Source organism: Haemorhous mexicanus, chromosome 12, assembly GCF_027477595.1.
Source record: "Haemorhous mexicanus isolate bHaeMex1 chromosome 12, bHaeMex1.pri, whole genome shotgun sequence".
NCBI lineage: Eukaryota > Metazoa > Chordata > Aves > Passeriformes > Fringillidae > Haemorhous > Haemorhous mexicanus.
The window spans coordinates 10,350,920-10,374,317 of NC_082352.1; the positions used below are offsets into that span (position 1 = coordinate 10,350,920).

The following is a 23,398-nucleotide window of genomic DNA, read 5'->3' on the forward strand; positions in this document are numbered from 1 at the left end:
GGTGCTATGGGATGGCACGGCCAGGTCCCTCAGTGGAGCAAAGGGAGCCCGGTGCTATGGGATGGCACGGCCAGGTCCCTCAGTGGAGCAAAGGGAGCCCGGTGCTGGGGATGGCACGGCCGGGTCCCTGGCTCTCGGGTGCAGCCTGCCACGAGGTGGGGAGCCCTGCCAGAACCACCACGGCAGTGGCCAGATGTTAAAAAGTGGCTGTAAACTTTCGTATTTTTCAGAGTCCCGGGCAGAATTTTGTTTCCACCGCTGTACATCGTGAACGCTGACGGGGGACACACGGACCCCCCGGGATGTGCGGGACAGGGCGCTGCAGACCCGGAGCGGGGCAGCGCTGAGGGGGGAGCCCCTCACGATGTGGGAGAGCCCCTCACGATGGGGGAGCCCCTCTCGATGGGGGGAGCCCCTGGGGCCATCCCCCGGCGGTGCCGGCGGCCCTCCCGGTGCGGGAGGAGAGGCAGAGGCAGGAGGGGCGATGCCGCCGCGGTCCCGCCCTCGCCGCGCCGGGGAGGCTCCGCGGGCCCCAGAGACACCTCGGGCGGCGGCGGCAGGAGGAGGAGGAGGAGGAGGAGGAGGAAGAAGAAGAACAGAGCCCGGTCACAGCCCAAGCCCCAGCCCCGACCCGCAGTCCGCTGCTCTTCCTCGGCCGCAGGTGAGAGCGCCCCGGGACTGAGGGCTCGGGGGTCGCGCTGCTCGGTCAGCGACAGGAGGAGTCCAAGGCTCGACAGGTTTCCCGTGTAAGGGTTATTTACTACCTCGTATGGCACCACTTGATACACTTGGGAACGGCGAGCGAATGTTGAGGCCCCTAAACCTTTTCTCCAAGTTTATTTCGCTCAGAAAAGGAGGATTTGGTAAAGCTGCGAGGCCTGAGTATTGGTACACGAATGGAGAAGTTGGGGGTGGTCTTTGGCGCTTGGAAGCCAAAAACTGGCTTGGTTTTAGTTGAGGGAATTTCAGATCCTTTTTGGATTGCACTTTTTTAACACGGCAGGGCTTTAAACTGCTGAAAGAGGTACTTAAATGCCAGTGAGAGCTTGAAATATCAGCAGTTTGGTCTGTGTCTTTTTGCAGAAGTTTGGTTTGTGTCTTGTTTTACTGCTGAATAGGTAAGTTCTAATTTTCATGGGATGTGTTATGGCATTTTTATAACTAGCTATAATAAGGGGGTTAAAACACTTTAAAACATGTAGTTCAGCGTTGGGTCACTTGCTGGGATCTGATGTTTGCCAGTGGCAGGTGAAGGATATCTGGGACAGGGACATGTCATCACCAGCCACCCAGGACTATACTAAAGTTTGTTACGCCTGAGACGTCTCTCATAAGCAGTAAGGATGTGGTCAGAACAAGCGCTGAGAACTGAGCAGAGACTCTTTGAAACCCTTTTTGGACATGCAAAGTAAATATGCAGTGTAATGTTTGAATTTGGTTCAGCACAGAAGTCTGTTTTTCTCCTGTCATATGTCTGATATTTTATTTGTATTACTGAGAGCCTGACATGCTTGGTTGTGGCCCAAGACCATGCTGTGATTAGTGATGTGCAATACAAGGTGGGGAAAATCTACACAAATGTACCTAAAAGCTTTGGATTTGATTCTGAAGTGGTTGAGATTTATTGTCGGAAATAAAGCATCTAAGCACTGCAATATGAAAATTTCTTCATAGGGAAATAGGCTGCATTATTGAAATGCAATGTACCTGAATTAGGGTCCTTACTGCTTTTGGTTGAAATTCATGATAGAGGAGTTCAGGGGGTGGTGATTTTTTGGTTGGTTGGTTGGTTGGTTGGTTTTTTGGGGTTTTTAATAGAAAAGAGTGACCTGGGAACTTCTAACAGGAACTCATCTCAAGAAAAAAAAAAAAAAAAAAAGAAGAAGAAGAAAGAAAAAAGAAAAAAAACAGATGAACCTGTTTATCTGATGTCTTTATGCCAAAAAAGGAAAATTACTATAAAGAAATTCTGTAGCTATTATATATTTTGAAGACTAATAAGAATAATTTCCAATACTATTTTTAAGCATGCAGGATTCCAGGAGACCAAGAGAAAAACTCCAGGATGGTTTAATGCTTGTGTCTAAGTTAAAAGTAAATAAATTGTTTGTTTGTTTGTTTAGGGATCCTGATCTTTCAAATTCTTAAGTCCTGATCTGGAAGGATTTCTATTTCCACCCTGTAGGTGGAAAAAGAATGTGTTGAGGTGTATTTGCCAAAGTCACCACACCTTGACAGTCTCCCCTCTCCAGAAGTGTGGAACAGAAGCGGAGGGGTACGGGGAATACCGCTCTGAACACAGTAAGCCAGTACGGATTTCTGATGGCCATTACGGCATGTTAGTTTTGCTTCCAGAAGCCATTAGTAACAGCAATTAGGGTCATTGGGGGTTCTTGTAAAGAAGCTATTAGACTTCTTAAATTTTTCTTAATGAAGCTAATGTCAACGCCGTTAAGAGTAAAACAAGGGAGAGACTTCATTCCCTAATGTGCGCGGGCATTCGTGTCCTCACGGCTGGTGCTAAGTGAAAGAGCAGGTGCTGGTGCACCGCTAATTAGTTTAAGGAGTAAGCCTAGGGATGATGATCACTGTTTCATGTCAAGGTGGGTGTTTGTGTAATTGCCAGTTGCTCTTAGATTAAAATAATAGAAAGAGACAGTATTCCCCATGGAATTATAATAAAATCTCTAAATTGAAATCTTGGATTTATTCTTGTGTTTCACCTTTGACTTGGGTTTAACGTTACAGAACTTATCAAAATTACTTGCTCTAACTTATTATGAAGTTTGTAAAATATAGGGTGAAATGCTTCACCTAGTGATTGTTCCCTCAGTCTTACAGCTAGTGCTGAAGCTACATTTTATCTTTCTGAAAAAGGATCTAGACTACCTGGATTTGTTCCAGATTAATACAATGCACTCAGCATCTGCAAAGCTTCTGCACTGCAAGTGCCACCTGGGATTTTTCTGTACAGAAATACCAACTCTTTTAGTGTAAATCGAGGAGTGTTTTAGCGCCCTGGGAAGTCCAGCTGGGAGCTAGGGTGTGCAGGGGCAGCAGCGGGGTGGTGCTCGGGGGCTCTGGGGAGCCGCTGTCCCCCGCTGTTCCCCGCTGTCCCCCGCCCTTCTTCGCTCTGCGCCACCAACAGCTGAGCCCACGGGCAGCTCCGAACACTCGGGCACCGCCACAGCCTTACAGGGCTTCCTCAAACCAGCGAGGCTCTTCAGGTGAAAGCCGGGACCTGCCTGAGCCTAAGAGCTCTTTCCTTCCCTAGTAAAACCCGGTCAATATTCAAATTGTGAAGCGCAGGGTGTAAAACACCTTTTGAGGAGTTAAGCGTTTCTTTCAAAGGCTGAATCCCTTATACAAAAGAGTGGGGGGGGGGGGGCGTAATCTGTTAAACTAGCATCTGCAAAGTTTTAAGATGCTTGTTTGCTGAACCGACAGGATGTTACAGTGTGAAATAGTTTGTAAGCACTGTGCACAGATCATCTTGTGTTACAATAAGGAAGTGCAACTTCTTCCTCAGGCCGTTACAGCAGACTTCACCAGGAGTCTGTCTTGAGTTTGCAAAAAGAAATTGAGTTTTGCATTTCGGATTTTGAAAACAGTAAAGACATAGAGCTTGGATTTCCTCCTACTCTTACAAAACCAGAACATTTGCATCCGGGAAAAACCGCTGCCTTAAAAAATTAAGAGTTTTACAACACTCTTATCTCATAATAAAAATCATTATCATTGTTATCTCCAGAGACTTGGAAATCGCTTTAAATAACTGTTGTTGTTTGTCTTTCACCCCTGCCACCATCCTATCTTCTTCCTGAGGCTCCTCAGACAGGAGGAGTGGTGCTGAGCAGCAGGGTGTTCATATATCCAGACAGGGGGACAAGCCCTGCATTGGATCTTTCCTTTGGAAGTGTTTTCTCTGCTTAATAATAACATATAATAGCATAACTGTGCTGTAATGATATGATATTTCCTGCACACCATGTGTAGGTTGCTACTGCTGAACGTTACCTCTTTAGTTAACAAAATGAGGGTGTAAAAGGTGGAATGATTCTGTCTAGGTTACTCAAAGATGAACAGCAGAATTGAAGTAGAGACTGGGGCTGCTGTTCCTCTTCCAGCCAAAACATTGCTTTACCTCAGTACCTTGGAATTACGACGTGTCAAAATGTGCCCTTCAAATAACTTTGTTTTGTGTAGCCTCTTTTCAGTAACACTTTTATAAAAAATAAACAAACCTTCTCCTCTGTAGCAGCCAAGCTGCTGGTTTGATTTCTCCAGCACAGGCCCTGTAGTTCAGAGGCTTCAGGGCTGTTGGTGCTTTAACTAAGAAACGAAGTCAAAGCTGGCTCTCCTGTGACAGCAGGGCTCTATGCACAGCTTTTCCTAAGAGCTTCCTTCACAGCTAATGGCCAAAACCTTCCTCTCTTAACAGCTGTTCTGTAATCCTCTTTTCAGCATTAAAAGTGGCTTCTGGTCTGTAATTAGAGAGAAGGAACCAACAGGGTGTGTTTAACTTCTGTCTGTGGGCATAAAACTAAGGTGAATAAGCAATGATTCTAGTTAAACACGAAATAACAAAGACTACCAAGGCTGCAACTGGTGTAAGTGAGAGAAAGGGGACAAGTTTCTTTGAGCAGAGCTGGCTGTTTGTGGCAGTTTGTCCCCCAGGTGCTCCTGTGTGCTGCGTTCACGCCGTGTCCGGGTGTTTGCTCTGCTCAGGTTGCTGCTGGCGCCTTCTGGCCAAGCGAAGTGAAGTGAAGGAGATGAATTTCAGGCTCATTCTCCAGTATCCTGCACCCCTTAAGGGCAGTGGTAGGGCTTTGTCCCACCCTCTGTTCAGTGGGATGCACAGACAAGTACTGTTTGTCGTGCAAGTTGTCATTCAGCACACAACAAAAGGAACGTATTTTTTTGAGGTGTTCAGCAAGAATAGCAGTAAATTCCTTTTTTTTTTTAAATAATGCTGCCTTGTAAATGGCTTATTATAAGCCACAATCCATAGAATCAATACAAAAAAGAATCAATACAAAAATGCTTTAAAGGGCTTTAGTAAAGTTGTCAGGTCTGGAGACTGCATGCTTTATTTCAAGGAAAGAGACATCACAGTAAGTGTTTTATAGGTAGACAAATGTAGAAGTGGTTTGGCTGTGACTGTATAATTTTGGGTTTAGGCTGTTACTTTTCACTCTTTGAATTTTTGTTCTGACTAATAATGATAAGTTAGCATTTCAATGAGTTGAATTGAAATACTGTAGTAAGAGGCTCTTCATTTATAATATAGCCTGGGTTTCAATATTTACTTATTTACTTAATGTCCAGTCTGGGACATTTTCTGCTTTTTTAATATAAATATATACATTCATTCAGGGGGTTCTTTGAAAGAACCAGTTGATGAACAAACCATCTAGCAGTGACTAATTACTAGAATATTGTTTTCTATCCAAGTAATCAAAATGGTGAGGGAGCAAGCATTCCAGTAGGATGACAGAGCACATGGAAGGGCTGGGCAAGGAGTGCAGCTGAGAAGGATCTCACAAAGGTGGATTGGGACAGAGTGAGCTCACTGGGGTTTATTTAAACTCAGCTGAAAGTAATGGAGATGGTGATAAAGCCCTGATCACTTAAATGCCAGATATTCTTAGCACCTGGCTCAGCTCAACCTGAGCCCATCTGCTGCGGTATTTCAGGCAGGACCTGCTTGCTCAAACAAGCTCAGACTTGGTCAGGCTGTGGGGAAAAAACCCAGACTGGGTCAAGTTGAGAGGATGAACTTTGTGCTGGAGCTTTTCTGTGTGTCTTTCTCTTTTTCCCTGTTATTGCTGCTGAGCACATGTGGGAATGAATCAGAAAAATAAGTCACAGTAGCCAAAGAGAATTTTGGTTTCAATTTTCTCCTTTGAAAGGAAGTTGGGGTACTGCTGTCAGAACTTTCTCACTTTCTGACACTCTTTGCCTGACCTGTTGCTCCTCCTTTGCTGGCAGTTCTAGACGTGAATATGACAGGTATGTCAATGCCAAGGAATTAAACATTTATATATTTGTGAGAAACATGTTTGTTGGAATAAACTAAGATAACAGAAAATGTGTTAGATACATGTCAGCATTACTAATACATTTTAATCAGGAACTGGGTTTTGAGGTTAAAAATTATCTTCCTCTAGATTTGCTCTTACTACCAGTCACTTTGTAGTCTAGTGAGCAGATTGAGTTTTGGGGTTTTGGGCCCAGTTTTGCTCTGTTATGAAGTATCTACCTTGTTCACAATTTTTCTTTTTTTTCCCAGCAAGGTCTTGTGTATATACAGGAGGGCACAGCCTTTTTTGGGAAAATCCTGAGAACTTTAAATCCCTTTCTGCTCACTTTTTACGTAACAGTGACTAATGATTGGGTTAAAAAAGTGGTTTTTTCCTAGAAATATATGATTTTGAATATGAACACAGAAGTAAGTGCACAGAAGGCTGTGATTTTTAGGGTGCAGCTAAGCTGGCTCAAGGAGCAGCTGTCGCTAAAAGCCAGCAGCTCTGTTCACTTCCTGCCCCTGGGCTTCCACTCCACTCTGGAGTCAGCCCTGGTGCTCATCTGACCTGCTGCAGAGATGATTCATGAAGCTAAATGGACAAAACACAGTTTTTTTTTTCATAGGATAAGCATTTTTTAAGTATGATTTTTTTTTTTCCTCTGTAGGAACAGAACAACCAGGCTAGAGGAAGTGGCCAGAACATATTGTTGAACTTCTAGAGAGTCAGGCAGGGACAATCCCCTCCTCGTCAGTGGTGGCTGTGCTGTGTAATTGGGCTCCTGGTTATCCAAGCAGTAAGTTATATTTCTGAAACACGCTGTAAAAGTGACCTGGACTCTATTTTGGTTCAAGGTATTGCCAGCTGAATTGTTATCCCAATTTCAGTATTTCTTAAGAGTGAGTACTGTTCCTCTGTTTTACTTGTACAGCAGGAAATGAACATAAAAGTATTTCACTGTAGTACTTTTTAAAAATCATCTATTTTTTGTCAAGTTCCTGAGGAGTATCCTGTTTTGAATGTAGGAGTTTTTACTTTTTATTTTTAGATTGTTAATTGTAACAATTACAAGCCCCCTCCTCCCTCAGGATGCTGCATTTTTAAAATAAGGCAGAAGATGCTTTGCAGTGCTACAGCAACAGTTGAGCTGATGTATATTGTGGTTTGCTTGGGACTGTGCAGTGTTGTTGCACACTACATAATAACATAAAATTCACATTGGAAGGTACTCAAAGCTAGGAGATGCTCTGAGAAAGTGAGAACTTGATTTGAAAACAGTATGAACACCATGATTATCTTTCAAAGAAATAGGAAACCTCAGTGTAGTTACCTGGTATGAGAGTGTGATGCAGTTTTCACAGTGCCACAAAAGGTGAAATTCCACACAGGCTGTTTTATTTTCCCCAGAGAGCTGATGTGTTGATGGCTTGCATGTTCAGAGCTCACTCGTGGAGTTGTAGGACACGATTCAGTGACACAGGTTGTCAGTCTGAGCAGAGCTGCCTGTGGGTGCTCTTTGCCTCTGGTCAGGTACAGACCAATTATTTACTGATCTTTTTAGATAAAGGAGATTAAATTGCAATTCATGAATAGTCTGTTGGGAGTAGAAAGGGGAAAGTTTTGCTTTTCAAAATTCTGCACAAATTTAAGCAAGAAATAAGAGTTGCTCTTTTCTTATATTAATTCTGTATTCCATAACCATTTGTCAAGCATGTTTACACAGGGAATTTGGATGTAGTTGTAGCTAAACTGGTTTATCAGAGTAGCATTAAACACTTGTTTTACATGTTGAATTAATTTCTGTCCTGCCTTTGTGCAGGCAGCTGTACTTGGAAATAGATTCTACCGTACCTGTTTTAAATTGGATTGTTCATGGTTAGGCTTTCCCTGCAGCTCTCTGCTGCCAATAAAAAAATATATATGTAAAGATACGTAAATATCTATTGGTATAAATAAGAAAACTAAAGCATCAGTTCTGAAGGCCGCAGAATGCAAAATATTGTGCTTATTTCTTTTTACCTTTCTGAATGGCAGCTCCATTGTATTCTGTGCATCAGTGCCTGAGGCATCATTCTTTGGGCTTGTGCACTTACAAACAGACAATTTTTTAAGAAGCAGTGGACAAAAAAAAAAACCCTGAACAACCAAACTTACTGCTTGCTGTTAAGTCTGAGGAGTGTTGGTTGTAGAAAGTATGGGAACTCTGGGATTTGCAAAACCATGAATCAGTTGTTGCAGTTTTTACATGCTATAAAAATGTTCTCATTAAAAACAGAAGGATTTTCAAGAGGTGAAAAAAGTGAGATCAGGGGAGAAGGAAGGATTTCTTTAACTGTTCACTGCCCTCACAGAAATGGGATGGGTTGCAGGCAGAGGAGACTTAGTTATATTGTATTATTATTGCATAATGATACTAGAGTGGACTTGGGAAGAGCTTACCCTGATCCAGAGTCAGGCTTGGGTTAGTGCCCTTGATGGGAGGGGACTCTGGAGAGAGCAGAAGGGAGAAGGCAGCGTATGTCTTCAGAAACCTTGTGTGTTTTAAAAACCCTTCTGAAGCTGCTGCCTAACATGTTGGGAATCAGGTTATCCAGAAATACTTTTAAATTGCTGTAACCTGAACTGTGCTGTCAGAGCAGTGGCCTGGCAGTGGGCAGGGGATGTGTGCCAGTTCTGAGTGGGGAACAACTCCACCACTCTTTCCAGCCTCGTGGTTGAATTTTAATAAGTTCTCTTTTTGTATGCAGCTTAGTGATGGTATCACCCTGATTTGTGCCTTCTTTGCAGGACACCAGCCTGCTGTATCTGTGTCCACCCCATGTGCAAGTGCTTTAAGCACCTCAGGGTTCTGGGTGCTGCCTCTTTGCACCCACTCACTGAGCCTGGACCTAGGGAACAAATGCCCTGGACATTAAAATCAGTTCTGACTCTGTCTTTTTGAAGTAAACAAAGTTTTCTGGAGTCCCATGAGCTAGAAATACTGAACTCTTGGAGGCATGAGGTAGCTGACAGCTGTAAAGACATAGAGCTAGTAGTAGGGGGAATATTTTAAGTTTTCCAGGTGATGTTAGTGACTGCCTGTCAGTGCAAAACAAACCATAGAGCATGCTGTTTGCTGAATCTTCCCTCTTTGAAGTGTTCTTTGGGATTTGGTCAATGCTGCCCAGGGTTCCCATATCCCTGTTCCTGTACTTGACACCCCCAGCACGGGCTTTTCTTTGCTCTGTGGGAAGGATCAAGCAGCCTTTGATTCCTGTTCCCTGTGTTGCTGTGTGACCCCCTGGCCAGTCACAGACCCTGGGGTGGTCTGTTGCATGGTTACCACACAATTTGAGTTCAGACCTGAAAAACTGGTTTTTAAATGCACCAACCACCTGTTCTGCTAGGGAACAGCCAGGTGATGGTGGATGATCTTTGCTGGTGTCTCATTCAGCACAGGAGGCTGAGTGCTGCTCTGCCTTGCTGCAGTGCCATCCAGCCCGCCCTCCCTGTGTCACATGAAGGACTGTTTGCTTAAAGAGTTTTAGTAATGTCTAGGCAAACTTCAGATGTGTGTCAGCTCCTGTGACAGCCAGGAGGAATTTGTGGTTGCAGAGCAGAGCTTCCTCACCTTCCCCAGCAGTGCACACAGGCTGCACAGATATCTTCTAACATAAATGAATGTTCTGACACCAGGGGAGCAACATGGTAATTATGGCCACACTCATTTTTAGACAATAACCTGAGACAGTGGCTGCACCAAATGTTGTCAGGGGGTAAATTAAAATGCTATTAAAATGTTATTACCTGTGTATACTGTTATCCAACATAAAGTAAATGTGAGACAAATTATTCTGCTTTTCTTTACAGGAGGCTGTGAGTTTGTATATTGGCAGTTACTATGGGAAATTTTATATGTTATTATTCCTCATGGTTTAATTGATCTGCTGATAATTTGTTTGTGTAACTAGGTAGGCAGCTTTCTTTGCCATGGTGGCCTTTAAAAATCTTTGATAATTTGGACAGATCTTTTTTAGCATGCAAAATGTATTGTGTGTCTTTTTATTGGAAGTAAAACTTGAGTCAGAATGATCTCAAGATGTCATTTTCTCTAGTTCAAACCTGCTTGGGGTGATTGCTTGTATTGCTGTAAACTATTCATTAATGATTTTTTTCCTTTCTATGTTGCTATATAGCTAACAGCATGGAACATAGTCAGCAGTGAGTTTTTAATAACATGATGGTAACCTGAGGGATCACTGCACCTTCCTTGCAAACATAGCTTTTGTTTATGAATTGTTTACAAAAAGAAAAAAGGCTTTCAGAACTGCGTGCTGATTTCTCACTTGTCTTATGAATTTTTATCACTTTTTGACCTAAGGCAAATTCTACTCTGCAGTTAAATCCTAAAAGCTTTGTTTAAACCACAATTTTGTGATGTAGGGTTCACTCAAAAAGTCTGCTAACATTAATATTCTGATAAAACACTAATGCTGTGTCAGTGGGCTTAAACATACTTATTATTTCCTTCCTGTCTTAATGGTGAAGTCGGCAAACTTTTCAACACTTTCTTAGCACACCTTTAGTTTTTGACATCTATTTCCCAGTCATTTCAAGCATACTAGTTGAAGAAGTATATGGTGAAGATTATATGCTCTAACTCTGGACTCTGCCACAGGGTTTTGTATTGATGCAGTTACCTTGGGTTCATCCTGTAGCTTGCTTGTGCAAGAGACTAATTTCAGGCCAGAACTAGACATACTGCCTGCCCAGAGTCAGAATATTGACACAAAAATCTGCCTTTATTGATGAACTTCCTGGCTGTTCTTTTGTTTGACTGCTGCCAGAATGAGAATCTGCCTTTTCTTCTTTGGGATTTCTTGACCCGCAATCTGAGTTCGTCGCTGCGTCATTCGTCACTCACTGAATCCTCCCTGTTCCTCAGACTGACCTCCTCTTGATCCTTTCTGTAGGGTCATAAAACCAGGGCAAACTGGGAGAATCACCCAAGGGCTCAGAGGAGGAGCCAAGTGCAGCTCCCTGGCTGCAGGGGGGAGCCCCTCTGGTGTCTGGTCTGGCTCTGGGGAGGTCACTCATGCATGGCCCTGTCTGTGTCCCCTGGGAACCAGAGTTTGTGCTAACGTCCAGATTCATCTCAGCCAAAGGAGGAAACGTTAAAGGAAACTGATAAAGTCTAACACTACTTAGAAAAATTGATGTATTATTTACTATATTTGCTGCCATGAATACACGTTTTTGGAAAATCTTAAGTTTTATTTATTGTGGCTGATTTGAGTCCTTGCTTTATGTTCACAGTACAGATTTGTTTCCAGCCATGATGTTGGTAAAGTGGACATCTAGTATTTGTAGTACGTGTAAAATCTCTCTTATATGTAGTTTGTTTGATGTGCAGCTTTGATTTTACTTCTTTTGTTTGTCATCCTGTCTAGGAAATCAGGATTTCATAAGTCAGTGGTGTGGGTGGAGAGTTCAGTGAGTGTTGGTTTCCATGTTCATCATATTTAGATGCTCGCTAGTGTCTAAATATAAAAACTTGTCTTAATGCTTTCTGAATTTGTGCTTGACGTCTGCAACTGACAGTGTACAGTATGTTTCCCAATGGGACACTGTTTTCTTGTACCCCGCTGGTTTTCTTTGAACGTCACTTGAACTTTTGCACATTTCTTGCAGATCTGCTCTCTCCCCCACAAACCTTTTTTTGAACTCCAGCTAAAGCTGGGAGCTTGTGTGAAAGACTTAGAAATCCTTTTTCTATGCTTGTCACTGAACACTTTCAGTCTTTTTGTAAAAATGCTGTGGAGCAAGTGGTGTTTGGAGAACTATGTTTTGACTGTTTGCTTATAATTAATGTCAGCTTATTTTATCATCTGGAGTTTCTTTGTGCTTATATATGCTTAGAGGTATATGAAACAATTAGACAGTGATGAAATTATTGGTATAGTCCAATGTATACGTGCCTGAATAGAGTAACTGCTAACAGTCATTTTAAAGAGTGGATTTAAACAAAAATACCTACTAGACATTTTCACTTACATATTATTCCTTCTCTTCCCTGTTTTAGGCCTGTATGCTTAGGCTTAGCATGGTGATCAAGTACCAGAAGTTTGGGTGTAAACCATTGTTTTATGATTTACATGAATGTTACAGCATTTTTATGTCAGTGTGTAATACATAGAGTACCTAGAAATGTAGATTTGCCTGTTTTATGCACAGGTCAGGTCACTGAAGGGTTGCACATGGCTTATGATTTTCCTTTCCCTGAAACACTTGGGTGTTAGTTCCTGGATGAAGTGGGCTGACTCAGTGATAAATATGAATATGGAGTTTGTCATATTGTGCATTATATTGTACTTTAGTGCTTTCTGCTTCATTTGTTGAAATTAATTTATAACCAGCATAAATAAATGAAGTGTTAGTGTGCAAGGTTTGGATTTGTAAATATTTGCAGATTGTGTTACATCAGAAACACTCTAAAAATGTAAATGTTTGGCTTTTTCTTTCTCACTGTGAACCCATATGTCTTTTGAGGCTGGTAATCAAATGCAAAAAATACTTGGTTTGGAGATTAGCCTCTAGAAGGTGTGCAAGATAAAAAGCATATTAGAGCTGCAAACTGGTCACAAATGATTGATATTTTTTCTGTTTGTGTGCTTAACTCGCTTCTGTCTAAAAAAGTGAGCTAAGCTTTTCCTTTTGGTGTATTCCTTGCCATGCAAAAATTGTAAGTTGGAAGGGAAGAGCATCTTATTTTTCTCTGTGTGAAATGACTGGATCTTTAAGTAGCGAACTTGAAATGTGTTTACTGGTGGAAGCATAAACCTGGCAGACAAAAGATGTGAGTGGTGCTCACAGGGTGATTCTAGCAAGTCTGATTTATTTCTGGCTTTTTCATTCTGTGAAATGTTGATAGAAATAAGAGTACATGAGGTCTTGTTTACTCATCCTGGAAGCTCCCAGACAAAAGTGGAAAGTGTTCTGGACATTAACAGTAATTTGGCTGCTGGAAGTTGCCCAAAGTACTGGCAGCGTGTTCTTGCTCTTAGTGAAAAATAAAGTAGCAGCTCTTCTTTCTTTCATAAGCGTATTTGTGTTTGGATCCTGCTCAGCAGCCTGCTGTGAAAGTCATCACTTCCAATAGCACCGTGCCCCAGGGACCTCCACAGGGCATTGTCGGGCTCAGCACTGACTCAGAGCTGAAGCTGTTGACACTGCTCATCTAGAAATATGATGCAATTACAACTCTCCTCCCTGCTCTGGGGAAAGCATCTTGGATCTCCCCATTCAGTTTTCAGAGGTGGGGTGAGCCAGTCTGACTGCAGTGAGTCTTCCCTGCTTGCTTATAGTTATCTGTCTCTGTTTTTTACAGTCTTGAATATTTCCTGCAAGTCACACAGACTGTGCATAACCGAACTGTTAATGGCTTTTGTCATATGTTAAAATAGAGAATTTCAGACCACCCTGACTGCTTGCTTGGTGCCAAAGGCATTGAGAGGTCTGTTTTCCCCTGAGGAGTTGATCTCTCCTGTTCCTGGCTCTTGCCTAGCGTCTCTCTGAGCTGTTCCTCATCTTGGGGCACATGTGGGAGCACAGTTCCTCCTGGCTCAGGTTAAGGAGCACATTCTTGCTGTCACCTCGTTGTTCTGCCTCTGCTCTGCAGCCAACTGCTCTCAGCTGTGCTGGCCAAGCTGCCCTCGAAGCTGCTGCACACCATCAGTGATCCTGTCTGCCTCTTGGGCAGAAAGGAACAAAACCTAGGAGAGACAAATGGTTATTCTTGTGTTGATCTGTAGTCCTAGAAACAGTGACATGCACATACTGAGAGAATAGTGTGGCAACAAGATAGGAATAAGTGGTGGGGAGGAAGAAGAGGAGGAGAAACTTGTTGAGCAAATATTACTGCAGATGCCCTGGCTACAGAACCAGAGCCAGGATCTGTGGCTTTATTTCTTTAAAATGAACAGCAAAACTTCCTGTTTCTGTTCATTAAACTGACCTAAGCCCTGTGTGTAGGGAGGATGGTGATTTATGAATAGGTGTGAAGCTGTTTGCAGCTGAGCACATCCCAGACACCTCCTGGTGCACACGTGGGCCCTCCCCTGTGTGTCAGGTGTGCTGCTCGGGCAGGTACGGAGCTGTGCCTTGGCAGTGAGGCTGTGTCAGCCTCTGCTGTACCTCAGAAACAGTGCTGGAGTTTCAGCCACGTGAAAGGAATGAAAGGAACCTCGTGATTCCATCCCCTCTTCCGTCACACCATTGCTCAGAGGGGCTGATTCCAGTTGCCACTGAAAAGCTGCTGTTAAGGGACCCCCCGAGTTTCTGTAAGTGAATTTACAGCACTGGTTGCTGTGTTGTTTTTGTAACCACCATGGCTGTCAGTGGGAGCTGAAGCACGGGCATTCTGCTAACCTTAACATTATGCATTCTTATCTAATTATATATTTATTTTTGAAAATATAATGCTATTACACAATAACTTAATTATTATTTTATGTGATATTTAAAGCTCAGCACTGTGCTTCCTGCCACAGCTGAACAGACATTCTCCTTCAGGAATTATATGTTTCTGGAAGCATGAGAATAAAGTCCAGCAAATATTTAAGTGCCAGCAGACATGCTTGCTGTAATAAATTGTCATAGTCCAAAATTATGTGTGTCTTATAAGCTTGGAACTACTGTATTCCTAAAATGTCTTCTGAGTATTCATTTATTTTGTTTGCACCTTTTGTGGGTGGGAATTGGTATTAGGTCAGTTCCTTTAGGAGACAAGAAAGGGGATACCACACATTTGGAGTCTGTCAGCAGAAAATCCATAGGAGGGAGGAAAGAAATGAATTTGAATTCTTTCCTTTAAACACATTAGTTGTCCTTCTCACACAGGGGCTAAGGGCTTCAGAAGGTTTTGAGAATTTGTATGTTCACAAGATGGAAATATGGGATTACAAGGGAGAAAAATAGCTCTGGAATTCACTGTGTTTTAACTACAGGATGTGGTTATTGAAATAATGTTCTTGTGCTTTTGGCAATAGTTGACTCTCAGGCCTGCTCTTAAATTGTGTTGAACAACTTCAGGGAGAGTTAGAAGTAATCAGAATTTTGAACATCTGGCACTAATTAAATGGGTGATTTGTGCTTCTACAGGAGCTCTCTGATCTACAGGGAAGAACTGACCAGTGAACCCCCAACTTTGGCTGCTCTTCCCAGACCTGCTCCTGAGGTGCTTCATAGCACGGGTTTTGGTTGAGCACTTTCCTTGTGTGTAACTGCTGGCTTTGTCCTTGGGGTCTGTGCAGAATGCAAGCTCTGTGAATCATGGTTATCCTTAATAAACTTCCAGCAGGTTGGATCTACAGGCTACGGCTTATGTCCATTAGTAGTTCATATTTTGTTGGGGCATAGTATTCATGAAAATTTGTTTTTTCCTTCCTCAGCATCTGAAGATAAACTTGGTATGGATGAGTTGTGTAGTTCAATTACATTTTCAGTGAAAGATATTGTTTTTATTTAGTTTTGAATGGCTTCTTCCTAGATTGCAATTTTTCAATTTTTGGCACTTTTAAAAAAATCTCATTATGCCATTTCATCTGATGGTTAATAGTCGATGTTGCATTATTTTTTTTGTACATTTTATGTCTCCTTTTGTTGATTTAAGTCTCCCTAACATTAATCAAGGGCTGTACTTGTTACATACACAACTGTTGTTGTGTACTTCTCTGTGCTCTAATGCTCCAGACTTCAAACAAAGGAAACATCTGGGAAGTTAAATGGGTGTTACAAAGTAGCCAAGTTACCTTTTTTTAATACTGTAAGGTTTTGGGGGTTTTTTTCACTTTTGACCAGTTTTAGCTTAATAAAGTTCAGATAGTTAAAAAAACCAAAATCCAAACCACCAAAACACGGTAAAGCAAATCTGTGCTGCAGGTGCAGCATTGATCCAGCAGCTCAGTGCCACACAAAGAACAATTTGGTAGGTGTGAAAAGCAACTGCTGCTGTAGCAGCAAGGTGCAGGGCTCATAATGTAACTGGTTAAATGTTCTTCAGTCAAAATGAAAGCGCCCCACAAGCTGTTGCTAGGGAAATAGGTGCCTGTGGTGAGTGTTGAATGCAGAGAGGCTTGTCTGTCTTGCAGATCAAAAATTGGCTCCAAGTACTTTGTGTATCACTTTACTGCCGGAAACTTGCTGCTTATCAGCAGACTGGTCTCTGTGCCTCTGAGGAACTTCAGTTACGAATACAGAGAGAACCTTTTTCTTTTTTAACTCTCTTTCCTTTACATTTTGATGTGAAGTATTTCTCCTGCCCATTACCTTTGTTTACAATGTCTGTCTAGGACAGGAACAGCCCCAGGACCTGATCCCGAGGACACTTCTAGGGAGCAGCACCTTCATCCCTCTGTAACTAAAAGGAATCTTGCATACAACTGTTTATCAGGCGCTCTGGACAAAATAACATTTTAAAGCATAGCTTTAAAAAAAAAAAATCTTGAAGTCAGTGAAACTTTGTCAGCTTGGTATAGTCATTACATTAATTCTCTAAATTGCATTGTAATTCTTTAAGGTGTGTTATAAGCATGAATTACAAATAAGCACCTTCATAAACATGGGGTGATTTTTAAAAACTGTCACAGTTTATTTTCCTAAAAGGCCCTGTGGTATTTCTGGGATGCCCTAACTATTCAGCATCCTCCCCATGTGCTGCTCTCCAGATGGCACTGGTCCATTTCAAAGGCATCTCTTGTGATTATCAGAGACTCCTCCTTAGTGCTGGATACGTGACACAGTGAAAGTAAAGCAGCAGCTCATCTAAGCATTCCAAATTGTACATGTAACAGGTTTAACAAAGTCTTATTTTTATCTGCTGTTACGCATGCACAGACACAGCAGATTCATATCTGCTTTTTCAGATGAACTCTCTCAGATATCTTGTGGCTTTTTTTTCTCATCTCTCTCCAAGGCTCCCAAAAGCCTTTGTCAGGGTTTTGACCTTTTACATAACAATCTTTTCCATCTTTCACCCAACTTTTATGAATGCTGATGCATGTAGGGCTTGGCTAGGTACAGCGAACTCCTGGCCAAAATCTAATGGAAATGGCCACAGCTGTCCCAGGACTTGGTATCAGCTGGACATTTAACCCTCTGTGACAGAGTGGAGTGCCTATTTTGAGTGGTGGTTCAAGTAGTTTGTATATTTTAGCAAGAAATTAAAAGAAAATGGCAGTAGATTTACTTCAATTCTTGTTGTGATAAAATACTCTGCATCCACTCTGATTTTGTGCCAGGTTATTTGGCAGTTTCCTTTGTCTTCTGCTTTCCAGAGTGGGTCCCCGGGGGACAGAGCTTTGGGGTGAGCAGTGAAGTAGATGGTGATACAGTCTCTTCCCAGCACAGCTATTTAACTTGAATCAGGCTCCTCAGTGCCATCTTAATTCTGATTTCCTGCTCTGGGCCTCTCTTTGGGTGGTTGTTTCAACGTTTCTGTGTAGCCATTTACTCCTCTTGGTTTGTGCCCCTGGTGGCTGTGTGCAGGATTCCAACAAGGAGCAGTGAGCAGCCAGGGCTCCTGCCAGTGCCTGGTACTGTGCTGAGGTGTTGATCTTCTTTGGCATTGAAGAGCTGTTCCCAGCATGTGTATGAAGAGGGTAGAGCAGGAAGAGAGTGAGACAAAGCCAGGAGCTGTTATGTGTGATATGAATTCCCCTACCTGGCACACTGGGTTCAAGGATGATACCTAACCATGTCTTTGTCATCTGCCTAACTGGAGACACAGTTTTCTGTTCACAGCATCCCAGGAATATGCACTTCTGCCCTTTGGTACTCCAAGGCAAGCAAACTTAGTGTCAGAATATCTTCATTTCCACACTAGCACTAGACCAGTCTTTATCCTGAGTTACAAGGTCCAGGAAGGAAAGTTTTGTTGGTGTGCTTTTGGGTTTTTTTTCCAGCTGCTTTCTTGCCGTATTGTCATATTTGCTGATCTGTAATATTTTAAGTTTTGAATCATATGGCTTTTAATTTAAGTTACCTTTCAATGAGTGGTTTTTTTTATAATTATTGCTGGTATTGGGTATTATGTGTAACAAAACTTGCTGGAAAAGTAGGACTTTCATTATCTATGATACTGTGAAAGTTAGTAAAACATTCTTATCCTATTTTTAGCAGAGTTCCCTTTGCTGTCATGCAGGCCTTGCTTGAAAAAATGTTGGGATCAGTTAGCATAAAGACAATGCCTCTCATCAGTCTTGAGCCTTCTTCTCAGACATTTCCAGCTATGATTGTTTCAATCAGGTTACATTCATGCTGCAGTATGTCACAATACAGTTAAATACTTTTACTGATTGTCTGAGTAAAGGTTCATAAAATGTATGATGAAGATGGAGTAGATTTTTCTTCCTTGAACTATGAGGGGAAGAAATAAAGAATTGTTAATGCCTGCAGTAGTCCTTGGAGTAAGGATTCCCTGTCTTGTTGCAGATTCCCACGTGTGGTACATCAAAAGATTTAGTGTCAAGGATTTAGCCTGAGTGGGCTGCACTCACTCTCCTGTAGGAATTTCAAAATGATGGAACAGACCATGGTGGAGTGGAGAACTGTGGATTTTGCCAATGAATCCTGTGGCCTGTAATGGTAAGCAAACAACAAGCATGTGTTTGTTATCAGTGGTCCCAGTAAATAAAAGCCTGGAGTAATCTGCTGTGCACAGCTCAGCGCTGCAGTGCAGGGGGAAATGCTTTCTCAGTGCTGCTGGGGTGGGTGAACACCCAGCCCTGGGGCTGGCTGGGCACTGAGCTCTGCAGCCTTCACTTGCTGTTAGAGATGCCTCAGTTTGGAAGGTTCTTCTGTAAACCTGGTGGAGCTGTGAGGCACCAGCTGCAGGCTGTTTTGAGAAGTGACTTCTGCCACATCCTGGAGATTTGCCATATCTGTGGTATTACTTCAGGTTTGGAATTAACTAGTTCTGCTTTAATACTCGTTAACTGGCTTAAGTATCAGCAAATCCAAAGGATAAAGCTGCTTCAGGAGAATTTAATTTACCTATGTCTGCTTTGCTTTAGCTGTGCCAGGTGAGATATCCACATTTCCCCTGGTGAGTCTCTGCTTTGCATGGTGCAAGTTTCCAGTGGCCTCTTGGCACTGGGGATGGTTTGGCAGGGCTGGCTGTCAAACAAATATTTGGAAATGGCAAGATGAAAGATAAGATGAAACAAGAAGAGTGATAGTGATTAGATCTGTGTTTAGACATTTTAATATCTTAGTAGACAATCAAAACTTTGTGTGGAAACAAAATTCCATGAGGCATGTTGGTTGTCACTGGAAAGCTCTAACTGCTTCTGCTTGGTTCCCTCTTTGTGATCCAGAGCATCTTACCAGGCCCTTGTGAATGTTTGGTTCCTGTGGCCCTTTGTCTGGGTTAATGAAAAATATGTAGGCAACTTCTAACAATTTTTTAGTGTGCTGCTATCAAGTGAGACTGAAAAGAGAAGATTTCTGAGGTTTTCAGTCCTTTATAATTGTTTTATTTTAGAGTGACTCAACAAAGGATCTTTCCAAAACCAGGTATTGCATTTTGGAAAACTTTTTTAAAAGAATTGTGGATGTTTGACAGCTTTGTGTCCTGAGGCAGGACATGACTCTAGAAACGATGCATCCATCAGAAATGTGTGTCTCTTTGGTGGTGTTTTTGGTATTTTAACCTCCAAGGGAGGGAACTTCCTTATTGCAAGTGTTACTTTTAGTTTTTTTGGCTGTGAAGTACGGATGTGGTGGTGTAACAAATGTTACATGGTTAGTCTGGGGAACGTTAAAAATGCCCTGTACTGAACAGTATAGAGAAATAAGATTTTTTAAGCAGGTATTTGGTAGGACTTAGTCTTGAAGTACTGGTCATTAAATAAAGGGGGATTGGATTTAATCTGTCTCCTTACCTTTCCCCTTCTTCCTTAAATAGTCTGAAGACTTTGCTTTAGTGAAGGGCTTTTTATACACTAACAAAAATATTTGTGCTGCAGTACCACCCTGCAGTGCCCTGCTCCAGGTGCTGAGGCACAGTCTCATTCTTTCTGTATCCAACTCTCAGCCTTGGGCTGAGCTTTACTTCCAAAGTGAGATGTCTTAGGGAAGAGGTGAGCAAGCAGAAATTCAGCTAGAAACAACTGTGTTTGACAGACACTTAAAAAACAAACAAACTTGGGTCTGTAAAAATTAGAGACTGGGACAAAAAATAAATCAAGGAAACCAAAGTTGTTGATGATATCAATGCATTGTTTGAATTTCAGATGCCAGTTTGTATTTCAGTTCACTTCAGTGGGGTGGGAATATTGTGGGTAGGAGAGAGGGGAGCCTCCTTCTCTGTTTTACTGGTTTTAGATGGACTCGACTGAAATGGGAAGTGATTTCTTATCTTACTCAGGGCAGGTGTTATCTTTTTCCTGCCTGGTCCCTGCAATATTGTTATTGCACCTGCTCTGTGCAAATACACTATTTACCCTAGATGTGGGCAAGACTCATTTCTGTGTTGAACTGTACATTCCCTTTAAATAACTTTGTGGGACAGGAAAAAAATGAGAGCAATGTGTGATACCCATTACACTCTTGTTCACAGTGATTTTTTAAAAATATTTTGTAATTTTTAAACTTTTTTTCACATCTGTTGTATCTAGTGATAGAAGAGTCCAGTTATGCCCTGGTAGTCTGACTCTGCCACATCTCTGCTTCTTGACTGCTTTATTGAAATAGATTGTCTGAGGCATGTTCAAAATTTTGCAATACAGATGACAGAAAATTAGGTGTAATTAATTATATTGAGCTTAGAAATTTAGTCAGCCTTAGCTTTTTGTTTGCTATTTGTAATAATTCTGTAATCTAAATGAGGTGATGCCTGAAAAAGATGTGCTTGAAAGGTCTTTTTTCTTTCTTGAATTTTTGTTTTATTGCTGTTTTCATTAAAGGCTCAGTATTACCTAGTGTGATGCTTTTTTTTTTTTTCCTTAAAAAACAGATCCTCTGAAAATGTCGGAAGTTTTACTTTCTGTGAAAATCAGGGATATTCTTGCAGAGATTATTGGGGCTTAGACACAGAGACTCTGTCCCTGTTCCTGTCTTGGCTGAAAATATTTTTCTGCATGGTGTTGAAGTTTAATGGTCTGTGTTTCAGGGTTTTTCTGCAGTTTATACAGCTCAATACTACAGGTTTTAGTACTTTCAGTAATGGCACAAGCACACTGCTTTTGATATAACTAAACTGAAATTACTCAGTGAAAAGCTATTCTGGCTTCTGAGGACACTGTGTTCAAAGACATGAATTTTAAATAGGTCTGAAAACTGAAAGCGTAAGGGGAATATTGACTTTTGCAGTGGTAAGTTCAATTTTAGATCAGCTAAAGTCAAAGAGTCTTATCTGTAAGATGTGACAGGGGGTCGGGAAGTCAAGAAATAATCACACACCTTGGTTTTGAAAGATGCAAAGCACAGCTCAATTCCCTTCTGGTGTGATGTATCTTTTTACACCCTGGAGTTTGCTGCTTATGAAAACCAGCATTATAAAAGGGCTGCTTCCTCCCCTGCCCTGCTGAGCCAGACCCAGCACTTAATTATAAGTCTTAATAGATTTGTTGGTTGAACCATTATGTGTTTTCTCCATAAAAAGTTCCTTAGAACAGTAGTAAACTCTCCTGCGTACTTCAGGTGCAGCAGTCTGGTTATGTGGACTCTTCTTTCTTTTTTACTGACTTAGTTTGTGAGCTGGTCTTAGATTACCAATAGGTTTTCTGAACCATATTCTGTCACCATTTCCTGTCCTACTTGGATCAGTAGCACAGAGATTTCTTTCTGTGACTGTAATCTTTTGCTTCAAAGCACATCCTGTAATAGTAGTGATATTTAAAAATGAGCAACAAGCACCCTCCCCCTGCCCCCAGCTTTAGCAGTGGTATTCTTCATATTCCTTCCTTAGGCTGTGGACCTGTGAGAAGTGATGAGTCAGTTTGAGCTCACTGCTGTGCTTGCTTTCCTACTTGTGGTTTGCTTTTCCTTTCCAAGCCCTGGGCCAGCTGTGGAGATCATCTGTACCTCTGCTACCTGCTGCACTCCCCCACCCCACAGGGAGGTGACCTGCCCAGACTGGCTCTCCATGCTGCCTTTGGTGAGTGGGCTCTGCAGAGAGCCCAGCAGGAGCTTGGTGCAGGGCCTGGGACAGGATGGGGGCTCTGGCTGGGTGAGCCCTCCTCCTCTGGCTGGCCAGAGCTGGCTGGTTGTGCTTATGAAACCACAGCCTCTGTTATTTCACATCTTCCACTTGTACAAGGGACTGAAAAACTGTTTCCAAATTAAACAACTCATTATTTATTCCTACTTTAAATAGCATTGGAGAACAAACATTATGAGAAGAAGCAATCTGCTGAAATAAGAATGTGAATTAAAAAGTTCAGTTTCATTTCTTTCTTTGCAGCACATTTAGCACTATCATTGCTGTGGCTTTCAATGTTCAAGGGCAAACCCTAAGTGATGTAGTGTCACTGATTGCCCTGATATGTCATGGGGCACTTTTTTAAAAATGACAGGCTACTTTTTGTATTGATTTGGTGTTTTAATGTAAATATAGTTCTGAGTGCTGATGTGTTGAAGTGGGTATGCTCACTTTTTGTGAGAAAATAGAAGGCGAATATAAGTAAGATTTTTCTTTCTGTATTGCAGAAGAAGCCCTTCAACAATTAAATGTAACTAAGGAAGGTGAAATTTCACATGGAAAACTTCAAAATATGTATAAAAAATGGGTTCACCTTTATAAAGAAACTCACTGCTAGCAGACAGATCATTAAAACCACACCTGCTTTCCACTCAGTACTTTTGTATGGGTAGAAGAAAGCTAATGTGGCTGCAGGCTAGCATCTGAAAGCAAAGTCTAAAAGGAAGAAGTGTTGTCTTTAACATGAATGGTATTTCCTGTGGTGTATGTTTGGATTGCTAAAGTTCATTTCCTAGACTGAACTAGTCGTGGAGTCCACTAGACTGGAGATTATTTTTGCTTGAGATTCATAATTCATCCACTAATCTCCTTCAATTATTCTATTGCATGTTTATTGATTCCTGATTCCCTTTTAGTATCTGCTAATGGGTAATTACAGTCAGCAATCATTCTTGTCATGGAAATTGCTAAAGTAATTTGAGAAACACTGTTGTTATTTGTGTGAAAGAAAAGATGGGATGGCAATCAAAACTGTACTGTCTGTCTGGTTCTGTCGTAGTTACAGACAAAAAAAAGTGTCTCTGCTTGCTTTTATACAGAAGTTAAGAGGAATAAGGCAATTTATATAGATTCATTTAGTTGTTGCTGTTAGGGTTTGTTTTAATATTTCAGACACTGCTCTTTTGCAACCAGG

At 41.8% G+C, this 23,398-nt stretch overlaps 1 protein-coding gene across 8 annotated transcripts in view; it reads left to right on the plus strand.

Annotated features, from left to right (window-relative positions):
* The first annotated feature begins 508 nt into the window (after positions 1-508).
* The window catches only part of ADCY7 (adenylate cyclase 7), a 60,795-nt gene continuing 37,905 nt past the window's right edge, over positions 509-23,398 (plus strand). Inside the window, exons 1-3 of one of the 8 annotated variants that reach the window (XM_059857076.1) lie at positions 520-661; positions 6,694-6,822; positions 18,495-18,647. The gene's annotated coding sequence lies outside the window, so the exon portion shown is untranslated. Of the gene's footprint in view, positions 747-5,970; positions 6,013-6,693; positions 6,823-14,157; positions 14,345-18,494; positions 18,648-23,398 lie in introns of those variants that run through there. The other 7 variants (XM_059857078.1, XM_059857079.1, XM_059857075.1 and 4 more) reach the window with 7 other exon arrangements.